The sequence below is a fragment of the Helianthus annuus genome, chromosome 4 (genome assembly GCF_002127325.2).
Source record: "Helianthus annuus cultivar XRQ/B chromosome 4, HanXRQr2.0-SUNRISE, whole genome shotgun sequence".
Classification (NCBI taxonomy): Eukaryota; Viridiplantae; Streptophyta; class Magnoliopsida; order Asterales; family Asteraceae; genus Helianthus; species Helianthus annuus.
In genome coordinates, this window is record NC_035436.2 from 204,592,442 (window position 1) to 204,620,192 (window position 27,751).

The 27,751-nt window shown below is 37.0% G+C and overlaps 1 long non-coding RNA gene across 5 annotated transcripts; it reads right to left on the minus strand.

Moving 5' to 3' along the window:
• Positions 1 to 1,297: 1,297 nt before the first annotated feature.
• LOC110938125 lies at positions 1,298 to 27,046 on the minus strand. Of its 5 annotated transcripts, XR_004890916.1 has the most exons (6): positions 26,684 to 27,046; positions 22,003 to 25,379; positions 19,611 to 19,708; positions 17,723 to 18,536; positions 16,331 to 16,484; positions 1,298 to 2,819 (listed from the first exon to the last, which is right to left on the minus strand). It is a non-coding gene; the product is annotated as an uncharacterized LOC110938125 (long non-coding RNA). The 5 variants fall into 5 exon arrangements; XR_004890914.1 differs by having other exon boundaries at positions 16,331 to 19,708; positions 22,003 to 22,156; positions 23,395 to 25,379; XR_004890913.1 differs by having other exon boundaries at positions 17,723 to 19,708.
• Positions 27,047 to 27,751: the final 705 nt, after the last annotated feature.

Sequence of the window (27,751 nt, forward strand, 5' to 3'; positions counted from 1 at the left end):
AAACACAGTAGTGTCTGATTCGACATAGACACACTAGTGCCTTAAATATACAATATAAAATACTCTGGTGTGTGAAATACACAATATAAAACACAACATGTTCGAATTCGTGGAGGTTTATGGTATTACATTTACTTCCTTATTTAAAACATAGTAGTTTTGGAGGAGAGAATGTAGAGAGAGGAACTCGCAAGAATTATGGGGATGTTATGGTATAGTAGTTATTTCCTTATTTAAAACAAGCTGAATGACACATTTACCCCCCCCCCTCAAACAATTAAATTAACCTATTTTTAAGACACACATACTACCATAATGCCACCAAGATGATCTCAACAATCAAACACACTCATCCAATTGTTAAGCTCACTTCTTACACTTTGTAGGAAAAACACACTTTGTAAAGGAACCCAACCCATATGGATGAAATGGTTTCTTTTTATTTGTTAGGCGATAATATGGATGATATGGAAGATGATAATATGTATGATACGAAAAACAACTCATTTACACCAACTTGGGAGAGTGGGGCAGAATCACCAATGCTTCTTGAGAATGTTGTTGGTCCAAGATCAACCAAGTAAAGATAAAATTAAAATATGGAGGTTATTTTCGGTTAGCCAAGAACTCGTATAAAAAAACGTTATTGTTTTCGCTTTCAAAAATGTCTTTACATATAGGAATTTGATGATTTGATTGAAGAGGTTGCCACTCATTATCATTCGAATACGAAGCCTTCTTTTTCGCTTTTTTATATTGACAAATACGCTATTAAGAAATTATTTGTTAAGGTTGATTCTCATGAAAACTTTAAATTGATGCTTAGTATGTATGAAGTTGGGAAAGAATTAACCGTTTACGTCACAACGAATAATAATGTCAAGACAAGTTCGGTGAAAAAAAGGTAAATGTTTCTTTTGATGTACTTTACATATGTTGTACAAATAGCCGGGATGATGTTCATGAGAATTTTACATGTTTTATAGGGAATTAGATGATGCTTCTGATGAAGAAGATGAGGAGGAATCAGTAACTTTTAGTGCAGATGATGAAGTTGAGTAAGGTCATCCCAAACCGGTAACTTTTAGCAACCAAAATGGAACTATTATGTAACGTCCAAATTACACATTACAAAATGTAATGTTATCATACTATAATTGAACAAAATTCGGGCATGACCCGTTCGTAATAAAAACAATTCCCTGTAAGACTAACGTGTATTAACTTAAAATACGACACAGCGGAAAATAAGAGCCCAAAAATTTCGTTCTTTAATAGCATATCATACACATGAAGGTTCAAATGCGAAATGCCATATATTCATTAAAACGGATTTATAACGTTTTATAACCTTAATACTTCAAAACCTATATGAGTTACACTATGTGGCCATTCTACCCCGTACAATCCTTGCTCTCAACTCGAACTAAGTCCGCTTCACTTCAATAAATGTAGAGAAAACCCAAACGATACCTGTGGACACCACGTACAACCAAACCGTTAGTCATTAACATAACATACAACATTAAACTATATAATAGAATTTCGTAGAGCATTCTATAAAGTAATCGTGGAATTGTCCAAGCGCTTTCTTAAATACTCTTATCCAAATCCAGCTCCATTTCTTCATGAAACCAACAATCCATACCTACATTACATTCCAACTCAATGCACATCATTAGTAATCATAAATACTCGAACACTTTGATAACGTTCATGCATATGTCTTAAGCATGGAACATTCATTCACACATACATTCACACCTACGTACTTATTATCATACATACATACATATATATACTTATATATACATGCTTACCTTCATACGTGCCAATTTTCCTTCCTACGCACAATCAATTAATCACGAATATATTCACAAGCTCCTTTTACCATTTCGCACATGTAGGTTTATGCCGAAATGACACATTTACAACCTTACATAGTATAGACCATCTATGATTCAACCCACGTGCCTTTTGGATTCCTATACACATATACTTATAAAATTTCCTACACTGACACGAAACAATCCATTCATTCACTAACCAACAACCTTAGCATCATTGATATACGAAACCATCCTTATCATAACGTATGTGGCCTTAAAAAAAATCATTTTTAAACAAGTTCCATACTCAAAACATCACAATTTCAGCAAAACGCCAACAGCACGGTCCCTCGCGGGCCGCGTAAGCCATAGCTTACTATTATGCGGAGCGCGACAGTTCCACCGTAAGCTACGGTGGCTACCGTAGCTTACGGTGGCCATAAAACCCCTACGGTGAAGTGTTGCTGCCTTACGGTGGCCAAAAAGACTTCAGAACCCACCGTAGCTTACGGTGGCTACCGTAAGCTACGGTAGTGCCCAGCTCAACTTCCATTTTAAACATTAGAACTACCATGTCTTGACCCATACACAACCGAATCATATAAAACTTGTTCCTAATGGTCCGGAAAATATTCCCCTTACATAATTGACTAAAAATTCTTACCCAAGGTCTTAACCATAACAAATTTCATTACATTACGCAACCCATGCACATAAAATCCGACCCGTTTAAACCCACCAATTTACTTTCGGCTTACATAACAACCTTCTTCAATAATGAGGCATTATTAGCTTTGTACTTCTGATTATTACATTTTCTTTCATGATTTTTCATAAACATAAGTATTAAAATCTATTAAACCTACTAAAAAGTGAATCGAAATCCACTTACCTTGAGTACTCCAATAAGTGTATTTGTCACCTTGCCTTATCTTGACCCGTTATCCTCCTATGCTTGACCTCTCCTTGACACGCTCCTATTATCTCATTCTATTACATCCATTCAATAGTTAGTATACATAATCATACGCATCACTAATCACACTTCTATTCACGTGTCAATCGTTTAACGAGTTCAACATGTATCATAATACTACAATGCTAATCAATCTAACAATTTATCATTCCATCATCACAAAAGTCTTACATGAACTTCTAGCATGCATAATTATATATTTACTTCATGTTCGTTATTCTTTCAAAATTCCATACTTAGAATGATAGCATTTTCTAAATTAGGCAACTTACTTCATATGTTAAACATTTCATACCATTTCTTAACACTTGGTTTTTACACATCCATTCTACTATTTTCTATCAACAACCCGTTTCGACCCTTTGGTGCAATTATATGCATAAACTAGTTGGTAAGTGTTTTAGACACTTAAAATAATCAAATAACTTACTAATAATTTATTAAAATCGGTAGTTCATGATTCATACAAGTGTGCATAACAATACAACTATTTTTACTGAATATTTATACTATAATTTGTGCAGCAATTTTCTGCGCAGCAGCTGTTCACGACACATTTTGACCCATTTATCTTCTGATTCAGTTCTTCATGTTCAAATATGAAATGATCTACACTCCGAGATCTTTCTAAGCATATAAAGATCGTAACAATCGGACATTCCTATGATTTTATATGATTTTTACAAAAATCAGCACAGAAGCTGAAATGCTTCCAAACAGCTTGCTGTCAAAACAATTTTACTAACTTTTCATGCTGTTTTGACCCACTAACTCTCATAACCAGCCTCTTATGACTAAATATGAAATGTAATATGCGAAACAACCTTTTCAACGATATAAGGCTCGTTGTCTAATTCCTAATAACGAATGAGATACGGCCTTCACAAGATGACTATCTAAGGCTGTCAAAAGTGACGAATTTACTAACTATTTTACACAACTTTGTAGGCATTTTATCAAACACTTGGCGGGTTTCGCATTTAAAGCATAATGTACAAATATTCTCATGTTCATCTTCCTAATTCTTGTGCACACTTGCCATTAACATCTAAATAAAACTCGCATAACTTCACACCATACTAAATCTAACTTCACCCATCAAAATTCTATAGAACATATCACACATAGTCATCATCAACTTCATTCTACTACCACTACAAATGGGTTTTTCCCAAAACATCAACATAATCGAAATTAAGCATGCTAGGGCCTCTATGTATGAAGGTCCCTTTTCTCGGAGGATCGAGAACAAACCTAAACCTTGTTATACTAACCCACTAGCAAGTGCGGAATCCAAGCTAGTAGGCAAACCGGGATGAAGCAAGTAGAGAAACAAGCACACAAGATTTCACCGATTAACACCACTGTATTAATACGTATGAAGGTTTACGGTTACAAGCACAATGTTTACAAAACCAAAGATGTAAACTCTCAAGTGTGTGTGTGTGTTTCCAGCAGAATGCTCTCAAGCTCTCTATCTCTTGTGTGTGTGCATCTACTTCTAAACACAACACTGCATGGGTATTTATACCCATACATAGCAGGTCTGGTCGAAGGACTCGATAGATGGTCCGAAGGATCATCTATCGATGACAGGGAGCTCGAACGATCAGCATGGACATCGAAGGATCATCCTTCGATGTCTAATGGTTGAACCATGGTCGAACCATATCTTTCGAGCACCTCGAAGGATCAGTTGTATCCTTCGAGGCTATCCTTCGATCCAGACAACATCATGTTGTCCAAGTCAAACTAGGAGGATAGTTGACTTGGTCAACTTACAGACTGACTTAGGACATCGTTTTCATACAGACCGAACACAGACAAAGTACAGACACAAGTGCACCAACAAACTCCCCCTTGGCTGTAGCTTTGTCTTGATCTTGTCTTGATCTTCTATAGATGTAGACCTGTCTTGAACTTCGACGGTCTTTGGTCTTCGAGTTCCCAAAACTCTGATGTCCTTTCAAGTCTTCAAAATCGGAGGATCTTCAAAGTCTTCACGTCTTGAAAGCAGAAAGTGTATCAACAAACTACCCGTATCATGTAGGAAGTGTGTTGACAAACTCCCCCTTAACATAAGCTTCCCCTTGGGCTATGCTCGTGAAATACTTTAACTTTATGAAGTGAGATCCTTGTGGTGTTGATGATGGTCAGCGGCTACTCGATCATCTTCATCTTTTGAGCGCCTTCTGGTCGTGTCTTCATTCCAAAGCTTGTCATCGACCATGTTCTCCTAGCCTTTAGAATCTGCACATGCAAGAAATCTAAACGCGTAATGAGAACAACTGCTTGGAATATAGTATAAACAAATGACACACGAATGACCATGTCACAATCAAACACCGTCCGACAGTTTGAAAGTTTAATAAATTTGACAATTTTAGCCTTTAACTTTCAAAACTTGCAAATTTCGACCGTTTATGAAGATTTAGTCAATTCGGTTTTCGTTCAGGTTTCAGGTAACGAAGACTCGAGCTCCAACATCGTACGATCGAAAATAAAATAGAAAGAAAATCTTTTTGGCTTTTAAAAAGTTTATATTAAAACACACCTAAAATCTTTTTGGTATTTTTGAAAGTAAAAGACAACAATTTAAAATCCTTTGAGTGTTATCAAACGACATCACCGCTAATGTCGTGCTGATATGCACCAAACGACGAAACTGTTTAAAAGAAAAACAATAAAATTTAAGCAGTAAATAAATATATACAAACATTCTTTTTGCGAGTTTCGAGGGTAAGAGAATCATATCAGTGTACGGTCATGCCAAAACACTCTTGTTGTTCAGTTAGTTAACATTAAGATAAGCATCCTATAACAATTTTCGGTATTGTTGTCCACTTAAGCTCAACTTATCAGATGTAATCATGTTTAGAGGATACGTTAATGTATGATTTATACTTACCGACCGGTGTTCATCCACATCACGACACATTCCCGTATCAAGGTATGCACGAGAGTTCATCTTACCGGTGAGTATACCGATTATCATCTGTTTGACCGTATAAATTGTGAGATACTCACTTATTTTGTTTTGAAAACAAGCCCTTTGTGATATAATCACTTATTGATGAGGAACTTGATTTTCGTATGCATGAGGGCACAGGTGCAAGTCCGTGAACAGGTCAGTACTTCCGTACAGCAGAGAGACGAACTTGACACCCGGAAAAATGTGATATTTTATCACTTATTTGATTTGGACATGTGATTGTTTATCACTTATTGAGGTCGAATGCAGTATGTAATATGTACACGTATGTATAGTATCATGGAAGATCTAGACTTGCGTCCCCGTTATTTTTTTGGTAAAAGATACAACCATGATACCCAGATGATAAGCAGCATAAAGACCGAATATCTCAGAACCTCGGCAATCTATCAAACGAGATTTCGGTACTAAGACCATATGCCAATGAATGGTTCCCACCTGGTCTTCAGTCGATTAAGATTTATATCACCCTGCACACTTTAAAATGATTGTGAGCCTACCGATACATCTTATATAGAGCTGCTTATCGTTTTGCATTTAAGGTTTAAAGAGGTTAGGATAGACCACTGATGTACTATCATTTTCTCTTTTGCTCGCCAGGAAACTCATTTTTGTTTTTCTATTGTTTTTGTGTTTTTGAAATTTTTCGATGTTTTTGGATTTTCAGATTTTTGGATTTACTCCCCCTAAAATCAATAAACTAAGACAAATTGAAAAACACAAAGGTATTTACAAAAATGATTTTCCGATGTTGGTTTTACTCTTGCTTGACCTTAATGCCGTTTACCAATAATAAGAAGTCAAATCTGGATTTGTCAAAAGCTTTGGTAAATAAGTCGGCACGTTGGTCATCGGTGTGGACCTTAACAACATCGATTAGCCTTTTCTCAAAGCAATCACGTATGAAGTGATATTTGATTTCGATGTGTTTGGTCTTTGAATGCTGCACAGGATTTTTAGTGATATCTAAAGCAGCAGAATTATCAACGTATATAGGAGTAGTTAGGAATTCAAAACCGTAGTCCCGCAATTGTTGTTGGATCCAAAGAACTTGTGAGCAACAACTTGAGGCAGCAATGTATTCAGCTTCGCATGTTGATGTAGCGACACACGTCTGCTTCTTGCACTGCCAGGTGACTAGGCGATTTCCTAAAAACTGACATCCAGCCGTTGTGGATTTGCCGTCGATTTTAATCCGCCAAAATCAGAATCACTGAATGCGACCAAGTCAAAGTTATTATCCCTAGGATACCACAGACCGGTGTCGGGGTAAGCCTTCAAATAACGAAAAATCCTTTTGACAGCTGCAAGATGTGAGGCCTTTGGATTAACTTGATATCTGGCAAGTAGGCACGTTGGGTACATTATATCTGGCCTTGATGCTGTGAGGTACATAAGGGATCCGATCATCGCGCGATAGTATGAAGGGCTAACTGGTTCACCCTTCAAGTCAGGAGTAATTCCATGATTAGTTGGCAATGGGGTACCAATGGGCGTTGCATCGGACATCTGGAACCGGCTCAAGATGTCTCCAACATATTTAGTCTGATGGATGAATATCCCAGACTCCGTTTGTTGCACTTGTAAGCCCAAAAAGAAATTCATGTCCCCCATAGCACTCATCTCGAACTTATCCTGCATGATGCGCTCGAAATTCCTACACAAAGTATCATTAGTAGAACCAAAAATAATATCATCAACATATACCTGTACCAGAAGAAGATCTCCATCTTGTTCTTTGATGAAGAGAGTACAATCGATCAGACCTCTTCGAAAACCGTTCTCCAGCAGATATGTAGATAAGGTTGCATACCAAGCTCGTGGCGCTTGATGAAGACCATATAGAGCTTTGTTTAGCAACCAAACCCGATCGGAATGAACAGGATCTTCAAAACCTGGAGGCTGTTCGACATATACCTCTTCTTCAACCACACCATGTAAAAATGCACTTTTGACGTCCATCTGGTAAACCTTGAATCCTTTGAATGAGGCATAAGCCAGAAAGATCCGAATAGCTTCCAGACGTGCAACAGGTGCATAGACTTCGTTATAGTCGATCCCTTCTATCTGACGAAAACCTTGAACGACTAAACGAGCTTTGTTCCGAATAACCACTCCACGGTCGTCTTTCTTGCATTTGAAGACCCATCGAGTGCCAATCTTCTTGTAGTTCTCGGGTTTTTCAACAAGCTTCCAAACACCAAGCTTGTGAAATTGCTGTAATTCTTCCTGCATGGCTTCCACCCAGGCACTATCTTTCAAAGCGTCTTTCCACGACTTTGGTTCTTCTTGTGACACGTAACACGCGAAGGACCAGTCATTTTGTTGACCAGATTCTCTTATAGCTGAATACAAACCAGCATTCCGGTTGTTTCTCAGCTGATTACGCGTCTGCACACCGCGATGGACATCTCCTATGATATTCTGCTGGGGATGGGTATCATGAATCCTCATTTCAGGATTATCTGGCACACGAGCATTGATACCCAAATTATTCAGATTAAGATCAACAACCAACTCAACACCTGGAATGTGGGTAGAAGTGGATGCATTCCCTTCAGCAGTATCTATATTCTGCGTATGAGGTGTATCACCAGAGGCACCTTGAACAGGAGCAGCTGGAGCTGAAGATCCTTCGGCTGCATCATGATATTCATCATCTTCAGAAGAGTCATTATAATCAGCAGCATCTTCAAAAACCTCATTTTGAACCATATTGTTGACTGACGAAGAAGCTTGAGGGTCAACAACAATAGGTCTGACCAATGGCGAGACAGCAGCGTTGTCACTTTCCAACAACATCCGAGCCGCTGCTGATTCTTCATCAAAGGTTGGCAGATTGAAGGAGTCAAAGAGCCCATCATAATCGAACATCCACGGATCACCCGGAGCCCTAACAGGACTCGTGTACCTTTGAACCCTAACTTCGCTCCATAGCTCAATCTTTTTAGTAGCTAGATTCCAAACACGAAAATTCGGAGTTGCATATCCAAGGAAGAAACCCTCGATAGCTCTTGCACCAAACTTTCCATCCGGTTCAATCATAGTACAAGGAGCACCAAACGGTTCAAGGTAAGAAAGATCCGGTTTCCTTTTCTGAAGGAGTTCGAAGCAAGTCTTGCCATGTCTCTTAACTGTAAGAACTCTGTTCAACGTGTAGCATGCAGCCGATACAGCCTCCCCCCAGAATTGAATAGGGAGTTCCGACTCTACTAACATTGTTCTTGCAGTTTCAATAATAGTCCGATTCTTCCTCTCAGCGACACCATTTTGTTGCGGAGTATATCGAGAACTGTACTCATGAAGAATGCCTTTAGAAGTACAAAACTCATCCATAACTTGATTCTTGAATTCAGTTCCATTGTCGCTTCGGATCCTTTTCACTTTCAACGTATAGAGATTCTCCAACATTGTAAGAAGATCCTTGAGGATGCCAGGAGTTTCACTTTTGTGTGCCATAAAAGATACCCAAGAAAATCTAGAGTAGTCATCAGTAACTACTAAACAATAAGCATCACCAAATGTTGTCTTGTGCTTCATAGGTCCAAAAAGGTCCATATGAAGACGTTCGAGAGGCATGCTGACAGTGTTGATTTTCTTCAAAGGGTGAGACTTCTTTGTTTGCTTCCCCTTTTGGCACGAGACACAGATATCTTGTAGATGAAAACTTCTCACAGGCACACCATTCACAAGATTATTTTTCACCAAATGGTTCATCTTTCTCAAGTGAATGTGTCCCATTCTTCTGTGCCAAGATATAGACTCCTTTTCTGTGGCTTTTGAGACAAAGCAAGTAACTTGTGCAGATGTTGTAATCGCCTGGCTCATGTCGAGAATATAAAGATCATTAACTCTCGGAGCCGATAAGAGAATCCATTCTTGTGGAATTTTGAATCCAGGCTTGAGCACATAACAGCCAGCATCATCAAAAATCACTGAGAACTTTTTATCGCAGATTTGCGACACACTCAGAAGATTGTGATCAATTTGCTTCACATAATTGATCTTATCAAAGCACACGATACCATTGGAGATACTTCCTTCTCCAGTGATGTACCCTCCTTTATCACCTGCAAAAGCAACATACCCTCCTCTAATATTTCTCACGTCATATAGGAGCCGTAAGTCGCCAGTCATGTGCCTGGATGCTCCACTATCAACAATCCAATGACTATTAATAGTTCCTCCTAGAACATCCTGCACATGTCAAATAAACACATCAGTTGAGAATGGGGACCCAAGCCTTAGTGGTCTTGGGTCGTCCCTTGGCATCACGATACGTAAGCTCTATCTCTTGATGGTTTTCAAGAACAACTGCTCCCTCTGAATTGTCACCCGACTTAGGTAACCAAGTTTGATTTGGCCTGCCAGATTTATTTTTATAAACAATTTTTGAAGTTTCTGGTTTTACAGGTTGTGATACACTTGGTTCCTTCTGAACTGTTTTAACTTCAGATTTTAAAGCTTTTTCAACAGTTTTTATGTTCGTACGTCGTTGTTTAGTTTCTTGTTCTTTTACAGTTCGTTTATCTTGTTTAGGTGAAACTGACCGACGTTGAGGGTGAACTGTTTCAGGTGGAGTTTTCTCAACAAATTTCTTCTTTGGAGTATTTGGGCAGTTTCTGATGATGTGCCCAATTTCTCCACACTTAAAACATTTTCTCCTTTCAACAAGCTTAGGAGATCTTGACTGACCACAAGATGTCGAGGTCGTGGACCCAGAGGTACTAGCCTTTTCATCACACCCGTTTGTGTGTTGAGTGTAATTGTTATCATTGTTTCGTTTTAAGATTGTGACTTGTTTTACAAAATCTGTATTAGATTTGTTTTCAAAAGTTTCAATCTTATCAGTACCCTTGGATGACACAAACTTGACATCCTTTTCTTTCTTTTGAACTCGAGCTCTTGTTGTTTCAGGCTTTTGAGCTCGATTGATTGGTTGTTTACCTTTAGAAGCACTAGGTTGTAGAGTGGTTGGAGATTTCTGATTCCTAAACTGTTTTCTAATTTCAGATTTAGGAATTGGATCACATTGTGTTACCACAATTCCTTGTAGAGTTTTTCCCAAAAATTTGTTTGTATTGTCTTCAAAGACTTTATCAATCAAAGATTTATTTACATTTTTAATTGGAAAAACGTGATCTGAATAGATTTTACTATCTCCAACCAAGGTATACAACACATTACTGCTTTTAACAGTAGACACCGCCTTCTTTTCAACCTTGACAGGATCTATCACTTGTTTCTCGACTGATGAAACGGCAGGAGTGTCAGGATCACACAGGATGTGATTCTCAATGGGAATGGCAACTCCTTTCATCTTGTTAAGTGAGTTATCCTGTTCACTCACATCCACTTCTGGTTCATCATCCGATGTCTCACAGTCCTCAATGATTGGAGAACTTTGATCCATGGATGTTGATGCTTCTTGTTGCTTTTCGGATGTGTTAGATGAACTGTCCGGTTTGAACCCTAGGCCAGTAGTAAATTCCTCAAAATCAAGAGGCACACTGGGTTCATACCGAGGCATTTCCTCCTCATCAGGCATCTTGGTATAATTGTTCATAACAGGGGGCGGACATTTCTTGTACCCTATGCCTTTCTGATTCCCTTTCAATTGTTGAACATCGATGATGTGATCAAGCACAAATCGGGAGTTAGAATAACTTTCCAACTTCTGTTTGATCGCATCATGCTCAAATTTGGCAATGGCTAATTGCTTCTTAGTTTCTTCCACAGTGTTAATATATTCATTTATACTTACTTGCTTGTGGTAAACTACTTTATTAACTTCGGAAACATTTTTCTTTAAAGTTTCAATTACTTCCTTAAAATCTTTTTCGTTCCGAGTTAAAGCCATATTCGCCTCTTTGCATTTCGATAGTTCAATAACCAAACTCTGATTATGACTATGAAGCTTTTCTGATTCAAGCTTCATGTCAGCACATGATTTACAAATACTAGGGGCAGGAGGTTCAAAATTTACCTGACTAGTAGAGGCTGAACCATTTGCCATAAAGGCAGTTTGAAAAGAAAAAGCTCCATCTTCAGAAAACAGCTTTTCCATTTCCGTTGATGTAGCAGCAGCCTTCCTAATCAGAATTGATTTCTGACATTTAAGCTCATCAGCTTCATTCAGAAGATCCTGAATATCTTCACCTTCTTCATTCACATCAGGCTCTGAGTGATTATCCCCAGAAACAGAGCCTTCTTCATCTGAACTTCCAGAATAACCAGAACTGTCATCACTCCCAGAAGATTCTTCTTTATGAACCTGCTCGATGACTTTAGCATACAAAGCAGTTCCACTTCCCTGATCACCTTCACCAAACTGAACTGACCAGTCACAGCCTTCATCTGCTTGAACAGCCAAAGCCCGATTGTGATTGGTAGTTCCAGGCTGTCCCTGATTGTTGTTCACTGCCACCATCCTCCGTTCACGGTTTTCTTGTTGGGCATTCACATTTATCTGGTTTCTGAAAGGGTTGTGATTGCCGTGTTTTGTTGGTCGAGTGCACTCACGTTTAAAGTGCCCTTTCTCGCCACAGTTAAAGCACGTGACGGCATTAATGTCAAACCCATACTTCGTGTTTTTCTTTCCTTCCAACGAAGTTCTTCCAGTTCGTGCCATGAAATCTTTCGCCCTTCTAACCGCACTAGCAAAAGCCCATTTAATATCCATCAACTCCATTTCTTCCTTGTCGATCTGATCATAATCTTCATTGGTCATGTTGATGTTCCCAAGCTGACCTGCTACCAAACCACAGTATGCACTGACCATGGTGTTGATAATCTCCATATGTTCCTTAGCGACTTCAATGCTAAGGTGTGAAAGATTTGAGTTGTCGACTCGGATTGTGTGATAACTTTGGGGTTGAGGTTGAGGATTGCTTGTATAGTGAGCTTGCTGTTGTTGTTGTTGAGGTTGTGGTTGTGGCTGAGTTGGAACAGGAATATAGGACCTCGGATCGAATTGAGGTTGTGGTGGAGCAGCTGTTGACTGAGGAAATGGAAAGGAACTTGAACTTGTATTGGACACAAATGCAGTCTGCAGCTTAGGTTGCTGTTGCTGAGCTGCAGCAGATCTTGCCAAAACATCGAATCCTGGAAGATACATTTCCGTATTCTGAGGAGCTGGAGCACGTCTTGCTTTCCTAATCTCTTCATCATTTTTATGTTCCAGCTTTTGAATGAACTCATAGATGTTGACTTGATCTAGAGTTCCAGTATGCTTCAACAGTTCAATGAAGGAACTCCACTTTGGAGGTAAGGCGTCAGCAAATCTACTCACCATTTCTTGTTGAGTAGCGACAACTCCATAAGCACACATCTCACTAATCAAATGATAGAAACGTGTGATCATATCATTCAGAGTCTCGTTCTCCAAAAACTGAAAGGATTCAAACTCTTTCTTCAACAAATCATGCCGAGATTTTCGAGCAGCTGCATTGCCTTCTCCTCTAGCAACTAAGGCATCCCACAATGCTTTCGTGGTCTTGCAATATGAGAACTGATGGTAGATGTCTTTGTTGAGTGCTTGAGTAAGTGTGGCAAAGGCCTTTTTCTCCAATTCATAAGCCTTCTTGTCATTTTCAAGCATATTTGCATAACCCTCTGAAGTTGACGCAGCAGTTTCAAGATTAGTATTGAACGCATTGATGAAACACGTCCAAAGATCAGTGCTTTGCCCTTGAACATATGTGTGAAAACGGTTTTTCCATGATGGAAAATCGTTCATATGGTTCAACTTAGGTGGACGATTGTTGCTGCCAGTTTCACTTTCACTAATCAGAAGGTTCTGAAGACTTTGACTTTGATTGGATACCAAAGCCCATTGACTTGGACTGATTGATGGCTGTGGTACCATACTCTTTGCCCAATCTGCAGCAGTGACTAACTCTTGATTGTTTCGTGAGTCCAAACTCCAATCCCATGGACTTGTACAGCTCATTTTGATCAAATATTAATTACCAAACCTACACACCACAAACTGTTAAAAACACAAACAACTAAGAATCGAAAGATACTGACTTGTTCGAAGGATCAATGCTTGTTCGAATGATCAACAAGGTTCGAAAGATCCCTGTTGAGTTTCGAACAAAGACTTCGAAGGATTGATTTCGAAAGATTGATCACACGAAGGATCCTTATCTTTCGAAAGATGATTTCGAAAGATTCTCCTTATGTTTCGAACACAGGTCTCGAAAGATTCACAATGAAAGATCCCTATCTTTCGAACACTAATCTCGAATGATTCACCAACACGAACGATCCTTATCTTTCGAGAAGATTCCAGAAACGAAAGATAATGCCTAGACTTCGAAAGACTAAACGAAAGATGCTTATCTTTCGAGCTGCCTTTGATCGAAAGATGTCGAAGGATATCTTTCGATGTCGAAGGATATCTTTCGAATGCTCTGACACACTGACGAAAAGTACGACAGGTTGGTGAAAAGTTGATGTGGTTGGTGAGCCAACTTTCGGCAGAAAGGATGTTCTGCCACCAACTTTTCCACCAACTATTTGACTTTCAAAAAGTTTACCCAAAATGGCAAACACCTTATCCTCAAGTTCAGTCACCGGAGACAAACCGGAAGTATGACCGGAAAGTTCAAAGTTTCACAAAAACGATTTTTATGTTACCCAAACCGACCCCGAACACTCCCGATAGGTTTAGTATCCGTTTTTCAGTTTCAAAATGCAAGGAAATTACCAAAAACGAGTGCTAAACCAAGTGTCCAAACACACCAAAGAACTCGAACAAACCGGTTTTAAACAAGGTAAAGAGCGAGGCTCTGATACCACTTGAAGGTCCCTTTTCTCGGAGGATCGAGAACAAACCTAAACCTTGTTATACTAACCCACTAGCAAGTACGGAATCCAAGCTAGTAGGCAAACCGGGATGAAGCAAGTAGAGAAACAAGCACACAAGATTTCACCGATTAACACCACTGTATTAATACGTATGAAGGTTTACGGTTACAAGCACAATGTTTACAAAACCAAAGATGTAAACTCTCAAGTGTGTGTGTGTGTTTCCAGCAGAATGCTCTCAAGCTCTCTATCTCTTGTGTGTGTGCATCTACTTCTAAACACAACACTGCATGGGTATTTATACCCATACATAGCAGGTCTGGTCGAAGGACTCGATAGATGGTCCGAAGGATCATCTATCGATGACAGGGAGCTCGAACGATCAGCATGGACATCGAAGGATCATCCTTCGATGTCTAATGGTTGAACCATGGTCGAACCATATCTTTCGAGCACCTCGAAGGATCAGTTGTATCCTTCGAGGCTATCCTTCGATCCAGACAACATCATGTTGTCCAAGTCAAACTAGGAGGATAGTTGACTTGGTCAACTTACAGACTGACTTAGGACATCGTTTTCATACAGACCGAACACAGACAAAGTACAGACACAAGTGCACCAACAATGTATTCATATTGTCTAGAATTCCTACTCAATTTCAATAAACACTCACGGATTACACATAACCCACTTAACCAAACATCACCAAAACACTTAATTCGACTTACTTTGTGTTAGAGACACTTAAATGATCAACATTCAGGTTCATGCATCCAAGCTTCCTTGAGATTTCTTCCCAATTTGATGAAATTAGTGAAACTAGGGTTTCACCCTTCCCTTGCCTTTGTTCGATCGATCCAGAGCCAGACACACATACTGGCTTCTTTTTTTTTTATTAAATATATTACACATTTACACATTAGCCCCCTTGTCTTTTAAGGTATGTTTAAATTTGTTATTTCCATACTAACATGGTCTCTTTTCTTAGTTTAACTTAGTTACACACACAAATTTAAACTTACTATCGTTTTCTTACGGTACCATTTTACGGTCACCGTTTTCTGTTATTTAGCATCACAAAAATTATATTATTTTATAACATACGGAATTTGGGGTGTTACAAGTCTACCCTCCTTAAAGGAGGTTTCGTCCCCGAAACCTTTCTCATCAATGTCGGTTTGTTCATTTGCAAGCCATAATTTTAAGAACATCACTTCTAGAAATTTCCCTTTCATTCTTACATCAATTCAACCCACCCAGATTTGTACGTATCATCCCTTTTAACATCAAACATATATTCCATTTGACCCGTTCATAACAGGTCAACTACATATACTTTACATTTCCATTCTTTATCAATTCCATCTTAAATTTTCAACTCATTACATTACCGCACTTAAACTGGTGTGTGCTGACTAGTAGAGACCTAGTGAGTCTAATACCATAATTTACATTACAACAATTTGAATTTCATATGAGCTTGCTAATACATTTCATTGTTAGCATTAGTTTCACTTATTCCTAGAGTTCTATTTCTACATCCTTACTCATTCACACTGCTTACTACATAAGCCTGAACTGAAACTTAATCTTAATCAACTTTTAAAAGCTAAGCCTTCCTTTTCATAACACATTATGTGCCAAATAATTTTATTCGGAAACACTTTTCAACCATAGCTATAATTTTACATTCAGATATTAACAATTCGCTAAACTTACTTCTTTGGCGCAGTGCTTCGGCATGTAAGACCGAACCGATCCTCTTCATTACCATTCATACCATCTTCCGGATTGACCTCATTAATCCGTGTAATGAGCTTTTGCTCATGAGCATTCTTTCATTGACCTTGCTAGATTTATCTCATCCTAATTCCTGCCATTCTCATTATAAAATTAGGGGTTTACACATTTCTTTTGATTTCATTCAAACATGATGTTTATTAGACCACCTTATTTTCCTATTTATCCTTTCTCGATTTCTGTTTAAAACATTAGTGTGTTCAACCTGTTCAAAACAGGTCGATACATGACCATTACTTATCACGTAAATTTCTTGGTTTGACCCGTTAATGACGGGTCAATGCATACCCATTCATTTTTTTTTTCAAATCTTTAACTCATTTGTCTAGGTCATAGATGTCATTCATTTCGACTCCCATGAGTTAATTAATTCCATGTCTTACATGTAACTTATTTCAAATTTTATTTCTTTCGACTAAGGTTTATGTTTACGTGCCAAACATTATGCTCTCCTACAAGTATAAAACTTAACAATTCAAAACATTAAATGTCGGGTTTAAGTGGCGGTTACCATTTGACCTGCATGACTCATTCGTCTTTTTAACCATTCTCACATACAAACATATTTGTATATGTATAAGTTTAAGACATAACTTGAATAATATTTGCTTTTTAAAGAATATTTAATTGCTTAGTCTGTAATTACCTACACATTCGAATCTTTTCATTCTTATCGTTTGTTTCGAACCCGTCAAGCGGTTTCTAACATATCATTTATACTTTCATTCCTTTAATGTTTCGAATCCGTCTCGCGGATTCTAGCATATTATTCATACTTTCCTTCCTTTCATGTTTCGAATCCGTCTCGCGAATTCTGACATATCATTCATACTTTCCTTCCTTTCATGTTTCGAATCCGTCTCGCGGATTCTAACATATCATTCATACTTTCCTTCTTTTCATGTTTCGAATCCGTCTCGCGGATTCTAACATATCATTCATACTTTCCTTCCTTTCATGTTTCGAATCCGTCTCACGGATTCTAACATATCATTCATACTTTCATTCCTGAAAGTCTTACATTTCTTTTTACGCTCATGTCCACCTACCAACTAATTCTAACGGACATGCTTGTAACAATCATCACAGTCTCACGAACGTCATATGTTTCTTGTGTACTGGCCAGGTACACACACATTCCACATACTAGTTTCGTGCCTTTGTGTAATCGTCACCTTATGTCCGAAGAATTAGGTTTCGGCACGTGTATCATTTTCATAACTTCGTGTCCATTCTATTATTATATTTCATTAAAATTTTCCTTGGCTCAATAAATTTTTGCATTACGTGCACCCATATGCTTTTACGTACCTGGGTCATTATGTCTTATTACATGCCTTGGTGCTGGTCCTAGACCACATCCACAGATCATCCTTTCCAAGCAATTGTGCTTACCCTTCACATAACATACTATTAGTTTCCTTTAAATACATAAATTAATACATACTTACATTCGCTTTTAACTTTAGGCCTTGATCGAGTCTTGGATTGTACGGGTTCCTTGTCACAAGAGCACACAGGTTTGAGTTCAAGTATATACCTCCTTCTACTTGATTTCTCTCAAACCAGGGCTTTGATACCAACTTGTAACGTCCAAATTACACATTACAAAATGTAATGTTATCATACTATAATTGAACAAAATTCGGGCATGACCCGTTCGTAATAAAAACAATTCCCTGTAAGACTAACGTGTATTAACTTAAAATACGACACAGCGGAAAATAAGAGCCCAAAAATTTCGTTCTTTAATAGCATATCATACACATGAAGGTTCAAATGCGAAATGCCATATATTCATTAAAACGGATTTATAACGTTTTATAACCTTAATACTTCAAAACCTATATGAGTTACACTATGTGGCCATTCTACCCCGTACAATCCTTGCTCTCAACTCGAACTAAGTCCGCTTCACTTCAATAAATGTAGAGAAAACCCAAACGATACCTGTGGACACCACGTACAACCAAACCGTTAGTCATTAACATAACATACAACATTAAACTATATAATAGAATTTCGTAGAGCATTCTATAAAGTAATCGTGGAATTGTCCAAGCGCTTTCTTAAATACTCTTATCCAAATCCAGCTCCATTTCTTCATGAAACCAACAATCCATACCTACATTACATTCCAACTCAATGCACATCATTAGTAATCATAAATACTCGAACACTTTGATAACGTTCATGCATATGTCTTAAGCATGGAACATTCATTCACACATACATTCACACCTACGTACTTATTATCATACATACATACATATATATACTTATATATACATGCGTACCTTCATACGTGCCAATTTTCCTTCCTACGCACAATCAATTAATCACGAATATATTCACAAGCTCCTTTTACCATTTCGCACATGTAGGTTTATGCCGAAATGACACATTTACAACCTTACATAGTATAGACCATCTATGATTCAACCCACATGCCTTTTGGATTCCTATACACATATACTTATAAAATTTCCTACACTGACACGAAACAATCCATTCATTCACTAACCAACAACCTTAGCATCATTGATATACGAAACCATCCTTATCATAACGTATGTGGCCTTAAAAAAAAATCATTTTTAAACAAGTTCCATACTCAAAACATCACAATTTCAGCAAAACGCCAACAGCACGGTCCCTCGCGGGCCGCGTAAGCCATAGCTTACTATTATGCGGAGCGCGACAGTTCCACCGTAAGCTACGGTGGCTACCGTAGCTTACGGTGGCCATAAAACCCCTACGGTGAAGTGTTGCTGCCTTGCGGTGGCCAAAAAGACTTCAGAACCCACCGTAGCTTACGGTGGCTACCGTAAGCTACGGTAGTGCCCAGCTCAACTTCCATTTTAAACATTAGAACTACCATGTCTTGACCCATACACAACCGAATCATATAAAACTTGTTCCTAATGGTCCGGAAAATATTCCCCTTACATAATTGACTAAAAATTCTTACCCAAGGTCTTAACCATAACAAATTTCATTACATTACGCAACCCATGCACATAAAATCCGACCCGTTTAAACCCACCAATTTACTTTCGGCTTACATAACAACCTTCTTCAATAATGAGGCATTATTAGCTTTGTACTTCTGATTATTACATTTTCTTTCATGATTTTTCATAAACATAAGTATTAAAATCTATTAAACCTACTAAAAAGTGAATCGAAATCCACTTACCTTGAGTACTCCAATAAGTGTATTTGTCACCTTGCCTTATCTTGACCCGTTATCCTCCTATGCTTGACCTCTCCTTGACACGCTCCTATTATCTCATTCTATTACATCCATTCAATAGTTAGTATACATAATCATACGCATCACTAATCACACTTCTATTCACGTGTCAATCGTTTAACGAGTTCAACATGTATCATAATACTACAATGCTAATCAATCTAACAATTTATCATTCCATCATCACAAAAGTCTTACATGAACTTCTAGCATGCATAATTATATATTTACTTCATGTTCGTTATTCTTTCAAAATTCCATACTTAGAATGATAGCATTTTCTAAATTAGGCAACTTACTTCATATGTTAAACATTTCATACCATTTCTTAACACTTGGTTTTTACACATCCATTCTACTATTTTCTATCAACAACCCGTTTCGACCCTTTGGTGCAATTATATGCATAAACTAGTTGGTAAGTGTTTTAGACACTTAAAATAATCAAATAACTTACTAATAATTTATTAAAATCAGTAGTTCATGATTCATACAAGTGTGCATAACAATACAACTATTTTTACTGAATATTTATACTATAATTTGTGCAGCAATTTTCTGCGCAGCAGCTGTTCACGACACATTTTGACCCATTTATCTTCTGATTCAGTTCTTCATGTTCAAATATGAAATGATCTACACTCCGAGATCTTTCTAAGCATATAAAGATCGTAACAATCGGACATTCCTATGATTTTATATGATTTTTACAAAAATCAGCACAGAAGCTGAAATGCTTCCAAACAGCTTGCTGTCAAAACAATTTTACTAACTTTTCATGCTGTTTTGACCCACTAACTCTCATAACCAGCCTCTTATGACTAAATATGAAATGTAATATGCGAAACAACCTTTTCAACGATATAAGGCTCGTTGTCTAATTCCTAATAACGAATGAGATACGGCCTTCACAAGATGACTATCTAAGGCTGTCAAAAGTGACGAATTTACTAACTATTTTACACAACTTTGTAGGCATTTTATCAAACACTTGGCGGGTTTCGCATTTAAAGCATAATGTACAAATATTCTCATGTTCATCTTCCTAATTCTTGTGCACACTTGCCATTAACATCTAAATAAAACTCGCATAACTTCACACCATACTAAATCTAACTTCACCCATCAAAATTCTATAGAACATATCACACATAGTCATCATCAACTTCATTCTACTACCACTACAAATGGGTTTTTCCCAAAACATCAACATAATCGAAATTAAGCATGCTAGGGCCTCTATGTATTCATATTGTCTAGAATTCCTACTCAATTTCAATAAACACTCACAGATTACACATAACCCACTTAACCAAACATCACCAAAACACTTAATTCGACTTACTTTGTGTTAGAGACACTTAAATGATCAACATTCAGGTTCATGCATCCAAGCTTCCTTGAGATTTCTTCCCAATTTGATGAAATTAGTGAAACTAGGGTTTCACCCTTCCCTTGCCTTTGTTCGATCGATCCAGAGCCAGACACACATACTGGCTTCTTTTTTTTTATTAAATATATTACACATTTACACATTAGCCCCCTTGTCTTTTAAGGTATGTTTAAATTTGTTATTTCCATACTAACATGGTCTCTTTTCTTAGTTTAACTTAGTTACACACACAAATTTAAACTTACTATCGTTTTCTTACGGTACCATTTTACGGTCACCGTTTTCTGTTATTTAGCATCACAAAAATTATATTATTTTATAACATACGGAATTTGGGGTGTTACAAGTCTACCCTCCTTAAAGGAGGTTTCGTCCCCGAAACCTTTCTCATCAATGTCGGTTTGTTCATTTGCAAGCCATAATTTTAAGAACATCACTTCTAGAAATTTCCCTTTCATTCTTACATCAATTCAACCCACCCAGATTTGTACGTATCATCCCTTTTAACATCAAACATATATTCCATTTGACCCGTTCATAACAGGTCAACTACATATACTTTACATTTCCATTCTTTATCAATTCCATCTTAAATTTTCAACTCATTACATTACCGCACTTAAACTGGTGTGTGCTGACTAGTAGAGACCTAGTGAGTCTAATACCATAATTTACATTACAACAATTTGAATTTCATATGAGCTTGCTAATACATTTCATTGTTAGCATTAGTTTCACTTATTCCTAGAGTTCTATTTCTACATCCTTACTCATTCACACTGCTTACTACATAAGCCTGAACTGAAACTTAATCTTAATCAACTTTTAAAAGCTAAGCCTTCCTTTTCATAACACATTATGTGCCAAATAATTTTATTCGGAAACACTTTTCAACCATAGCTATAATTTTACATTCAGATATTAACAATTCGCTAAACTTACTTCTTTGGCGCAGTGCTTCGGCATGTAAGACCGAACCGATCCTCTTCATTACCATTCATACCATCTTCCGGATTGACCTCATTAATCCGTGTAATGAGCTTTTGCTCATGAGCATTCTTTCATTGACCTTGCTAGATTTATCTCATCCTAATTCCTGCCATTCTCATTATAAAATTAGGGGTTTACACATTTCTTTTGATTTCATTCAAACATGATGTTTATTAGACCACCTTATTTTCCTATTTATCCTTTCTCGATTTCTGTTTAAAACATTAGTGTGTTCAACCTGTTCAAAACAGGTCGATACATGACCATTACTTATCACGTAAATTTCTTGGTTTGACCCGTTAATGACGGGTCAATGCATACCCATTCATTTTTTTTTTCAAATCTTTAACTCATTTGTCTAGGTCATAGATGTCATTCATTTCGACTCCCATGAGTTAATTAATTCCATGTCTTACATGTAACTTATTTCAAATTTTATTTCTTTCGACTAAGGTTTATGTTTACGTGCCAAACATTATGCTCTCCTACAAGTATAAAACTTAACAATTCAAAACATTAAATGTCGGGTTTAAGTGGCGGTTACCATTTGACCTGCATGACTCATTCGTCTTTTTAACCATTCTCACATACAAACATATTTGTATATGTATAAGTTTAAGACATAACTTGAATAATATTTGCTTTTTAAAGAATATTTAATTGCTTAGTCTGTAATTACCTACACATTCGAATCTTTTCATTCTTATCGTTTGTTTCGAACCCGTTAAGCGGTTTCTAACATATCATTTATACTTTCATTCCTTTAATGTTTCGAATCCGTCTCGCGGATTCTAGCATATTATTCATACTTTCCTTCCTTTCATGTTTCGAATCCGTCTCGCGAATTCTGACATATCATTCATACTTTCCTTCCTTTCATGTTTCGAATCCGTCTCGCGGATTCTAACATATCATTCATACTTTCCTTCTTTTCATGTTTCGAATCCGTCTCGCGGATTCTAACATATCATTCATACTTTCCTTCCTTTCATGTTTCGAATCCGTCTCACGGATTCTAACATATCATTCATACTTTCATTCCTGAAAGTCTTACATTTCTTTTTACGCTCATGTCCACCTACCAACTAATTCTAACGGACATGCTTGTAACAATCATCACAGTCTCACGAACGTCATATGTTTCTTGTGTACTGGCCAGGTACACACACATTCCACATACTAGTTTCGTGCCTTTGTGTAATCGTCACCTTATGTCCGAAGAATTAGGTTTCGGCACGTGTATCATTTTCATAACTTCGTGTCCATTCTATTATTATATTTCATTAAAATTTTCCTTGGCTCAATAAATTTTTGCATTACGTGCACCCATATGCTTTTACGTACCTGGGTCATTATGTCTTATTACATGCCTTGGTGCTGGTCCTAGACCACATCCACAGATCATCCTTTCCAAGCAATTGTGCTTACCCTTCACATAACATACTATTAGTTTCCTTTAAATACATAAATTAATACATACTTACATTCGCTTTTAACTTTAGGCCTTGATCGAGTCTTGGATTGTACGGGTTCCTTGTCACAAGAGCACACAGGTTTGAGTTCAAGTATATACCTCCTTCTACTTGATTTCTCTCAAACCAGGGCTCTGATACCAACTTGTAACGTCCAAATTACACATTACAAAATGTAATGTTATCATACTATAATTGAACAAAATTCGGGCATGACCCGTTCGTAATAAAAACAATTCCCTGTAAGACTAACGTGTATTAACTTAAAATACGACACAGCGGAAAATAAGAGCCCAAAAATTTCGTTCTTTAATAGCATATCATACACATGAAGGTTCAAATGCGAAATGCCATATATTCATTAAAACGGATTTATAACGTTTTATAACCTTAATACTTCAAAACCTATATGAGTTACACTATGTGGCCATTCTACCTCGTACAATCCTTGCTCTCAACTCGAACTAAGTCCGCTTCACTTCAATAAATGTAGAGAAAACCCAAACGATACCTGTGGACACCACGTACAACCAAACCGTTAGTCATTAACATAACATACAACATTAAACTATATAATAGAATTTCGTAGAGCATTCTATAAAGTAATCATGGAATTGTCCAAGCGCTTTCTTAAATACTCTTATCCAAATCCAGCTCCATTTCTTCATGAAACCAACAATCCATACCTACATTACATTCCAACTCAATGCACATCATTAGTAATCATAAATACTCGAACACTTTGATAACGTTCATGCATATGTCTTAAGCATGGAACATTCATTCACACATACATTCACACCTACGTACTTATTATCATACATACATACATATATATACTTATATATACATGCGTACCTTCATACGTGCCAATTTTCCTTCCTACGCACAATCAATTAATCACGAATATATTCACAAGCTCCTTTTACCATTTCGCACATGTAGGTTTATGCCGAAATGACACATTTACAACCTTACATAGTATAGACCATCTATGATTCAACCCACGTGCCTTTTGGATTCCTATACACATATACTTATAAAATTTCCTACACTGACACGAAACAATCCATTCATTCACTAACCAACAACCTTAGCATCATTGATATACGAAACCATCCTTATCATAACGTATGTGGCCTTAAAAAAAATCATTTTTAAACAAGTTCCATACTCAAAACATCACAATTTCAGCAAAACGCCAACAGCACGGTCCCTCGCGGGCCGCGTAAGCCATAGCTTACTATTATGCGGAGCGCGACAGTTCCACCGTAAGCTACGGTGGCTACCGTAGCTTACGGTGGCCATAAAACCCCTACGGTGAAGTGTTGCTGCCTTGCGGTGGCCAAAAAGACTTCAGAACCCACCGTAGCTTACGGTGGCTACCGTAAGCTACGGTAGTGCCCAGCTCAACTTCCATTTTAAACATTAGAACTACCATGTCTTGACCCATACACAACCGAATCATATAAAACTTGTTCCTAATGGTCCGGAAAATATTCCCCTTACATAATTGACTAAAAATTCTTACCCAAGGTCTTAACCATAACAAATTTCATTACATTACGCAACCCATGCACATAAAATCCGACCCGTTTAAACCCACCAATTTACTTTCGGCTTACATAACAACCTTCTTCAATAATGAGGCATTATTAGCTTTGTACTTCTGATTATTACATTTTCTTTCATGATTTTTCATAAACATAAGTATTAAAATCTATTAAACCTACTAAAAAGTGAATCGAAATCCACTTACCTTGAGTACTCCAATAAGTGTATTTGTCACCTTGCCTTATCTTGACCCGTTATCCTCCTATGCTTGACCTCTCCTTGACACGCTCCTATTATCTCATTCTATTACATCCATTCAATAGTTAGTATACATAATCATACGCATCACTAATCACACTTCTATTCACGTGTCAATCGTTTAACGAGTTCAACATGTATCATAATACTACAATGCTAATCAATCTAACAATTTATCATTCCATCATCACAAAAGTCTTACATGAACTTCTAGCATGCATAATTATATATTTACTTCATGTTCGTTATTCTTTCAAAATTCCATACTTAGAATGATAGCATTTTCTAAATTAGGCAACTTACTTCATATGTTAAACATTTCATACCATTTCTTAACACTTGGTTTTTACACATCCATTCTACTATTTTCTATCAACAACCCGTTTCGACCCTTTGGTGCAATTATATGCATAAACTAGTTGGTAAGTGTTTTAGACACTTAAAATAATCAAATAACTTACTAATAATTTATTAAAATCAGTAGTTCATGATTCATACAAGTGTGCATAACAATACAACTATTTTTACTGAATATTTATACTATAATTTGTGCAGCAATTTTCTGCGCAGCAGCTGTTCACGACACATTTTGACCCATTTATCTTCTGATTCAGTTCTTCATGTTCAAATATGAAATGATCTACACTCCGAGATCTTTCTAAGCATATAAAGATCGTAACAATCGGACATTCCTATGATTTTATATGATTTTTACAAAAATCAGCACAGAAGCTGAAATGCTTCCAAACAGCTTGCTGTCAAAACAATTTTACTAACTTTTCATGCTGTTTTGACCCACTAACTCTCATAACCAGCCTCTTATGACTAAATATGAAATGTAATATGCGAAACAACCTTTTCAACGATATAAGGCTCGTTGTCTAATTCCTAATAACGAATGAGATACGGCCTTCACAAGATGACTATCTAAGGCTGTCAAAAGTGACGAATTTACTAACTATTTTACACAACTTTGTAGGCATTTTATCAAACACTTGGCGGGTTTCGCATTTAAAGCATAATGTACAAATATTCTCATGTTCATCTTCCTAATTCTTGTGCACACTTGCCATTAACATCTAAATAAAACTCGCATAACTTCACACCATACTAAATCTAACTTCACCCATCAAAATTCTATAGAACATATCACACATAGTCATCATCAACTTCATTCTACTACCACTACAAATGGGTTTTTCCCAAAACATCAACATAATCGAAATTAAGCATGCTAGGGCCTCTATGTATTCATATTGTCTAGAATTCCTACTCAATTTCAATAAACACTCACGGATTACACATAACCCACTTAACCAAACATCACCAAAACACTTAATTCGACTTACTTTGTGTTAGAGACACTTAAATGATCAACATTCAGGTTCATGCATCCAAGCTTCCTTGAGATTTCTTCCCAATTTGATGAAATTAGTGAAACTAGGGTTTCACCCTTCCCTTGCCTTTGTTCGATCGATCCAGAGCCAGACACACATACTGGCTTCTTTTTTTTTTATTAAATATATTACACATTTACACATTAGCCCCCTTGTCTTTTAAGGTATGTTTAAATTTGTTATTTCCATACTAACATGGTCTCTTTTCTTAGTTTAACTTAGTTACACACACAAATTTAAACTTACTATCGTTTTCTTACGGTACCATTTTACGGTCACCGTTTTCTGTTATTTAGCATCACAAAAATTATATTATTTTATAACATACGGAATTTGGGGTGTTACATATTAAAGTTAACTCCACATTTGAAAATGTAGTAGAGTTTAGAAGAGTCTTGTCCCATTACGCAATCATGAATGAGTTGGCATACTTCACCGAGAAAAGTGACCTGCACGGGTCACGACTAAGTGTATTGACTTACAATGCAAATGAAGAATACGTGCTTTTATTATACAGAGATTTGTACGAGAATTGAGAAGACTCATTCATAAAGACGAATGATTTTAAAGATGAACTAATAAGGCGAAACCCGGGAAGCGTTGTTGAAGTTGACCTTGAGACTTAAGGTAACAAGAATTTTTGGAATGGTAGTTGTACTTTAATGAAAGTCGGGGAACTTTAATGGAAGCATTGTTGAGGTTGATCTTGAGTCAAAGTTGAGCGGTTGAGGTTGATCTTACGAAACTTTATGTTTATTGAACGGAATTGATTATGAACAAGTAAGAATTGTATTTTAATGAAAGCCTGTGTTTTTTTATTATGAGTGTTATGGTTTTGTTTGTATTGATTGTCAAGATTAACAAGTAGAAGAATTGGGGTGATACTATTGGGTAAATATGTAATTAATTGATTATATTAGAATGGGGAAATATGTAAATATTCATCTAATAGTTCATTAAGGGTAAAATAGTCATAAATAAGAGTCATTTTAATGAAAATGGGAAATATGCAATATATAT